This window comes from Odontomachus brunneus, unplaced genomic scaffold (assembly GCF_010583005.1).
Source record: "Odontomachus brunneus isolate Ranch 3 - 2012 unplaced genomic scaffold, Obru_v1 Obru_scaffold_011, whole genome shotgun sequence".
NCBI lineage: Eukaryota > Metazoa > Arthropoda > Insecta > Hymenoptera > Formicidae > Odontomachus > Odontomachus brunneus.
The window spans coordinates 856,061-864,173 of NW_022639461.1; the positions used below are offsets into that span (position 1 = coordinate 856,061).

Below are 8,113 nucleotides of genomic sequence, written 5' to 3' on the forward strand. Positions count from 1 at the left end.
TCTCTCTCTCTCTCTCTCTCTCTCTCTCTCTCTCTCTCTCTCTCTCTCTCTCTCTCTCTCGCATCCTACGCGATTTGCTGATTTCCGGTTGGACCGTGTGCGCGCTACGATTTTAACGAAGTTAAAATGAATTTGCTCGAACAAAGCTCCAGGTGACGACACGATTCTTCCGCGCTGTCTCGCGACAAACGGCGCTTTTCGGTAAGTCGCGCCGCGCCACGAAATATCGTTACGCATTTGTCACCATAAACACATTTCTGAAGTGCTTTGCTCGCCGTTGTAAGGAAAGCCGCGTGACAGTAGCGGCTGTGCATCTTCGCCGGGCGCGAGTATACTGCGGGGAGGGGAGGAGGGGTTACCTGCGTTTCCCGACACTGTATGCATCCGCGCGCACACAATGCCGCCAGTATGCGGCATTAGACTTTCACGTATTCACGCGGGACGTCGGGTACCGCAGGAAGCACACAAGCCCATAATACCGGCTTGCAGTACATGCAATATGTACCGTTGCGACGTATCCGTACGCGCGCGAGTGTGTGGGTGTGTTGCGTGTACACGCGCGCGCGCGCACACGCACGTATAAACGGCATCAGCGTCACTTCTACTTAATAATACCCATACAGCGGGCCGATTCGTAAGATGTGATTTATGCGCTACTTCTTGCACTTTCCGGCGGGCCGCAATACGTTCTCGAGATAAGCGACAGATTAGCCGGCGGCGATGAAATTTAATAGCCGGCGTCTCGTGGCTGCTTTGCGCGCAAATTCCGCTTAGCGCGGGAAAGCCGTGTTACGCGGAGTATTAAATAATTAATCCGCGCCGGGCGAAATATTTATTTCGCCTCGACGTACAAGACATTGGTCCGCGACGCGCTAAAAGGTGATGTTATCGCTCTATTCAGTCCGTCACGGCTGCCATCACCCCATCCCCCGGCCGATTCATCGGACTACGCGAGCCGTTCAAAGAGTTCGTGTGTCTGCACAGTGTCGGTAATAATTTACGTGTTCTCGTCGATACCTGCAGAGAGCTCCGGAAATGGGACCGCGGCGCGACGTTGGCGTCGACGTCAGATTGATCGGTCCAAGTTTGACACAAAGGCGGGTTATTCATGTCACGATGTCGAGCGGGAAAGAAGGGCGCGTATCGTCTAAGAGCGCGAAGGGAAAACTTGGTCGGTGCGCAACAATGGCTTTTTGTGAGCCTACCAGCGAGCCGAGTCTCGCGGCACCGATATATATGTATATACATACATACGTACATACATACATACATACATATATACACGAGAGAGAGAGAGCACAAGAACCCTACAATTCGCCGCGGTCTCTTCATCCTTCTCGCCAAGTGGCGATCGCAGCCGATATATCGACGTATCGATGTGGCACACGCGTCACTCCGTCCTCCGGTCGCTAGTTACACATTTAGGTCAACCCTTCCGCGACGCGACCGATGCATAATCACGCGCGTTTCCACCCTGTCTACCTCGCCAGTCGCGACTCTTCTCTATAACTCGATTCCTTTCGGCCGATTCTCCTCGCTTTACAATCGACAATGCCTTCGTAATGTCGCGATCTCACGACACTAGTATATATTTATAAGACCGTTACTGAGAGCGTCGGATATTTTATCAGTCGACATACGGACGGACCAGTGATTGGCCGAATTCAATATTTTATGCGCGTCAACTACGTCATTCGTCGTGAAATAATCAACGCGATGACTAATGCATGCGACCACTGCCAACTTATATCGCACACTACGTGTCACTGACTCTGCACACATTCCATGTGAGATATTAATAAACAGAGAAAGAGAAAGAACGCGAATGTTCAACGAATATTCGGTGGATGTAAAATATCAGATTAGTGGTCTCTAAATTTCTTGGAAAGAAATTTAACTCGAAATGCAAGGTGACAGTTGAGTCATTCGAGTTATTTTTCATTCCAAGATGAATTCTTCACTTAGAATCGTCAAATGATCATCTTTCAATCTCTTTAATTTAAATTAAAGAAATTAAAGTAATTAAAGAATAAATCTGATGTATCCCATCGTCACAAGAATAACTTCAATGAAACGTTCATTCAACTTAATTAAGTTTCAAGTAGAATCTTTGATAATATACGTCTAATATATCAAATAAGTGTATTATTACTGTATCAGAGTTAATAACTGCAATTTCTTACAAGCCAGAATAAAGAAATGAAAAATATTTTGCACCAATCTAATAGAAATAGTCAATGTCGTTTCGATATCTTAGAATTATGCCAAGCTTCTGGATTGGAGTCTCGTTTTGCATGAATTTGCTTTTAATATTTCGTAAACACATACACACATAACGTTAGATTACTCCTCTCCTTGATGAAGTGAACTGATATACTCACAGGGAACGTCGGGAACAAATTCACAAAAAAAATGCGACTCCAACTCGCAAGCCAAAAACCCAGCACAATTTATAAAAGTAACACAGAGTTGCCAGAAAGTCAGTCACTGATTTACAACATTCATAACTTCTTTGCAGATAATATATGTCTAAAATACTTTTCGCAAACTGTACTACTTCCGATAGCCCTTCCGATAGTCACAGATATTTGAGATGCTTTATTTTGAATACGACGCAAAATGAAGGTTAGAGTGTGCTAGACGCCATATTTTTTTAACTTCCTATAAAAAGTAGCCACCTAAAATTGTGCAGATTGACACAAAGCTCTTTCATATAAATGTTGTTTTCTCCTTTCAATCAATAAAATGTTGACTGCAATTTTCAGTTTTGTTCCACAAACAGCCGCAACCAGCGGAAGGTTAATGAGAAAGTAAACTCACACGAGAATTCGCCAGCGAGTATTCGTCGGCGACGACGGCGGCAGCGGTTGTCGTCACGACATGCACCGGCACACGGTCGGCGTTTTCTTGTCACGTGAAGAAGTTTTCCTCGTGACGGATAGCAGCGGCTTCTTTGTCATTCCGAACGGTGAAAAGGCCGACGGGCTGCGACTCCTTCCGCCGCCCGGGCCGCGTCATCTCCTTTCAGACGAGATTTCGGCGGGCGATAAGAGCGAAACTCGCGACTGGGTTTTTAAGAGAAGAGCCACCACCCGCGCTCAATATCGCCGGGTTTAATATAAAAGGCGACAGGCGTCGGAGCTACTTTGTGTATCCAGGTCGTTCTACTTTTCCGGCGGCCAGTCCGGCCCGTAATATCAGATGTTAATAATGTCAAACTTCTCCGCGTTCTTCAATGGCGCGGGAGAACGTTTTATCGAGTATAACGTCGATACCGCTCCGGGTGCTCGCTTATTCGCGTCGATAAGTAAAGCACGGTTACGCTAGTAAATAAAATACGACGTATTCGAGAAACTATTTGAATCGCGCGCCGCGTTGTCTAAGAGGACGGTGAGCACATTTACGTTTTCCATAACTACCCTTCCGTCCGCCAACGCTGCGTCGCGACTCCATCTCATTTTCCCGACCGTGTCGCGAAATTCGCTCTTTAAATTTTTACAGGTTTCAAAAGAGTCTCTGTAGCTTACATTTACATTCAATTATAATTCGCGAAATCTGAGACTTGTGCGATTTGAAGAAATGCCAGGTTTGGTTTCCCCGGTTTGGAGTTGCATTTTGCATGAATTTGCTTTCAATGTTTCGTAAACATATGCTGATAGTATCAGATCGCTCCTCTCTTTGATGAACTGAAATGTTCACGAAACGTTGGGAACAAATTCGCAAAAAGCGCGACTCTAACTCGCGAGTCAAAAACCTTGCGCAATTTATGAAAGTTACATACAAGCTTGCCAGAAAGTCGGTCGCTGATATTTACAAAATTCATAATTTCTTTACTGGTAATATATATTTAAGATAATTTTCGCAGATTGTACTAGAACCCTAGGAAAAAAGTTCCGATAAGTGAATCCAATATTAACGAAGAGGGGCGATCAGTGAGTCCCGAAATTCTAATTACGCCGTCGAATCCGACGTGGAATTAACTGCTCTCTCGTCGTAGCGACGGGCGTCACATGAATTCTCAAAGAGGCGATTAATTGCCAGCGACAGCGACGAGAGCGCGTCGCTTTTTACGCGCTGCAGCTCCCGACGCTTCGGATGGAACGTCCCCACGAATCAGCCGCGACGTCGCTCCTCCGCGCGCTCGGTTGCTCGCATGGAAATCGATTATTATAGCTAGCTCGCTCGTTCCGATGACCGTCGACAATTTCATTTTGGCGGTTGCTCAACCGATGCCCTTCGCGTCTCTCCCCGCTCGTTCCTCTCCCCTTCTTCCCCCCTCTCTCTCTCTCTCTCTCTCTCTCTCTCTCTCTCTGTCCCTTCCTCGATCAGCACATTTCCACATTCAGAATCTGCATATGGAGCAACACGCCCGCCTGAAGCTCGATTCGCGCGGAACGATGTTCCCTAACGCCGCGAGAAATTTTATCCCGCGCACGAATTACGGCCGCGTCGCGCTCGTTTACAAGCATTCATTGCGAAATGCTATTTTCCAGAAATCGGCGCCCGGACGCGCGCCCGGTATGCGCTCGGATTTCGAAGTCGCGCGCGAAGCTGACCGCGCACACGCACGTATGCACTCACCCACTCACCCATCCACGCACGCACGCATGCATGCACGCATGTACGTATACCTCGGTCACATTCGATTTACGCGTATGTTCGACAAACGCGCGACGCCTGTGTGCCGTGTGACTGGAAGACGCGCGAGCGTACAGTCGCGCACGTGTCGCCAGATTTACAACGGCTGGCGTATATACATCATGCGATGCACGCTACGTACGCACCATTACACGACGCATCCGGATTACAATGCACACGCATGCACGCGTGCGCGTCTGTACGCACGAGTGTGCACGGCGAATGTGCTGGTTGTAGGGGTTGCGCGTGCGTGTGTGCATGCGCGCGCGCGCGGGTGTAAGTATTGGGGCAAACGTTCCCACGTAGTAGGATTTATTTCACGGCGGACAATTAGCGAGATATTTATGTGACTTGCACGGCACGCCATCGTCCGCGCGGCAATACCTAAACGTAATATAGCGTACGCCGCGCGTACACACGTCCGCCACGGATAGCAACGTGTCGTCGGTGAGTCACGATCGCTGTATTGTCGGCGATGAATATGGCAATGTTGCTATCGCACAGTGGCGTGACGCAATTAAGACTCCACCGCCGGCGGTTTATCAACGGCGCGCGAATTAATAAATCGACGAATGCCGTTGCTTTCCAGTCCTACCGTCCTAACGTGCCGTCACCGTGCGCCATTCATCTTGAGCTAATTTGCGGATCACGCGCGCCCGTGATCTGCGCGACTCGCCGTGGAATTTGGCGTTTCACGTTCGTAGAAAGATGTTCGGGGAAGCTCCTCGCGACTTAAGACTCGCGATCACCGCGGCCATGTGGGGTTGCGACGTCGCAAGCTAACGCAAAAAACGATGCACGCTGAATATTCTTGCGTACCATTTCCAAATAAAGGAGATATTTGTACGAAAGAACAGATCGCTTGTGAACACACATGTAAAGTGTCTAATGATCGCGCTACTCCTACCTAACCTATCACCCCATCTGGCCACAGCTCAAGTAGAGTAACATTTGCATTAGGCGAGCGTCGAGCGGTAATTAGCTAAAGGAGAGTGGTCCAGGCATTCCGCCTCTATAGCATTCGATCGTTCACCAATCTTCTTTAATTAATAACTAAAAATTTTACATGATTGTTCGCAGAATGATAGAGGAATTTTTTCTTCAGCTTGACTTAATCTGCACATACACGAAATAAGTATATGTCATCGTCAGACACTTTCTGTATATGTAAAATAGAATATATGTCTCTGTGTATTCCGTATACTTTTTAAGCGATCAAATTTTGCATAATTAGAACTCTCTAGAACTCTGAATAGAGAGCTAAAAAATATAGCTACATAAAACCTGAGCATTCTACTCCCTCCCCCTCGTTACATCTTGCTCCCTTTTGACAATTCGGCCGGACAGTTCAACTGGCAGTCAATAAATAGCCATAAAATGAACGTGGCAAAATCATGAGAAATGATAGGTCAAAGAGAAAGGTTCCATGTCGCATTAATTCTGCAGCTGGGGACCAGGAGTCTCAACTTATAAATGTACGCGCGTCCATAAATCTGGCCGTGTTTGCGCCGTGTCGCGCGACGCGATAAAATTGCGAACGGGATTCCGTTCCGAATGCTGTCGCGAATTATGGATCGTCCGGAGCGAGCTCTATAGCTCGTCTCAATTAACGTTGCGATTAATCGCGATGCGACCGAGCGACGACTGAAACGAGGACGGTTCGCCACGGCTATTTAAATGACGGAAATAACGTTAGCGGGAGTGGCGGTGGCGGCGGCGGCGGCAGCGGAATGAGGCGGAAGAACGCGACTTTGTCTTGGTTTCATTCAGAACAGGCGCGCCGGCCAGCCGTTCTACCCGCCGTTCGTCAACAACGTCACTGCAATTTGTCAACGCCTTCGTCCTTTCCCTCCATTCAACGGCAGCCCACCCAACAACTCCCCCCGCGCCCCCACACCCCGGAGATGTAATGAACCGCATTTTCACGGTGGCGGTGACACGTCGTCGTACCGAAGACGAGAAGCCACGAAGAAATGGTCAGGGCTTTGTCAACCCCGGCGACCACCTTTTGCCCGGCGCACTCAAGCGAGTGGAGGAGAATTCCCTCCTCGAGTTGAACGGAGAATTCGCGAATGCCTCATGCGGAAGACGACGTCGCTTGCGCCAATAATGGTTCCGTTTAATTGCCTTCACGGCGACACTTGTCGTTAAATCGGCTTATTTGACGGCGTCGAACGCACCAGGATATGAATATCTGGACGGGGTATTGTACTAGGAGAAGGTCTAATTAGTTGTAAGGGGAAAATTACGGCACTTGAGGTAGTTCCATAGTCGGCTTTCTACGAGCTGGAATCATGACGAACGAACTCAAGTTTTGCAAGGATTTGCCGCGTCAATTTATTGTGACGTGTCAATATGTTGTAAGACGTGCACAAAGCAAGCAAATACACGTATGAGTCAACACGAACGACCCGAAATACCGTAAATTTCCGCTTGCAGGAGATTGGTACAGTCCCTTTGGCTTAATTGATAGCACACAATCCGGCATAATAGCCTTAACATTTGCTAGGTCTAGTTCCAATCGAATTTCCTGATCACGCACAATGTGTCTACATATTCATGCATCATGACTGCTGATTATTCCAAGGAAGCGACAACGTTGGCTCGAAATAACTGGCACTGATAGTCTCCAATGTATATGAGAGAGATCATCGTCATTAAAGAGCGAGTGAATTTACCCGGGTATCTCCGCTCCAACTGCGCATGAATTAATGAACAAAGCTCTCCTTAATCAATACACACGGGAAAATATTTTTCATAGCCTTCATTATCAGAACGTCCCGATATGACAGTTTATTCGCTTTCGAACAGCAACCTGTCTTGTATAAATTGGAAACTGTCAGTGTCAAAATTATCTCAGCGTAACATTATTGTTTCCTCGGAATAATCAGGAATCATAATGCACGAATATGTGAGCACACATTGTGCGTGAACGAAAAATTTTATCGTAAGTCTAGTAATGTTCATTATTATATCCGCTATTATATCGGATTATGTACACGCTTCATCCAGATATTTATAAAAAGTATCTGACGATAGATAGAAAAACGCTCGTGTACATGTCATAAGTCAAAGTGAACACAAAATTCCTCCACCATTTTTCAAAAGATCACGTGAAATTCTCAGTTAATAACACGTTTATCAGTAACCAATTTCATCTTATTTGAACGATATTTTACATTAGCGTAAGTATATGTAAATATATCATTACTATTTATCGAATAAGTATCTTTCATTTCTTAGATATCTTTTCTGTCAATGTGCATGTCCACGAGCGTCGTCCCAGCTACCGTCAAACACATCCTGTATATCGATGCGCAAATAGAGAGAACGACGTTATTTCCCGCGAATAAAAAAGAGAAAAAGCCGCGAGCGATTCTCATTGTTCGAACTGACGCGCGTTTCGCGCACGAACCGACGAGATTCCCGATCAGCCGTCGCGGGAGAACCGTCGGAGCGCGGAGATGGTCCGATC

The 8,113-nt window shown here is 47.1% G+C and overlaps 1 protein-coding gene across 7 annotated transcripts in view; it reads right to left on the minus strand.

Annotated features, from left to right (window-relative positions):
- Positions 1 to 8,113, minus strand: part of LOC116840737 — a 371,839-nt gene that overhangs the window by 250,735 nt on the left and 112,991 nt on the right. The window contains exon 1 of one of the 7 annotated variants that reach the window (XM_032807853.1): positions 2,821 to 4,027. The exons of the other annotated variants lie outside the window; for them this stretch is intronic. The gene's annotated coding sequence lies outside the window, so the exon portion shown is untranslated. Of the gene's footprint in view, positions 1 to 2,820; positions 4,028 to 8,113 lie in introns of those variants that run through there. 7 annotated transcript variants of the gene reach the window in all.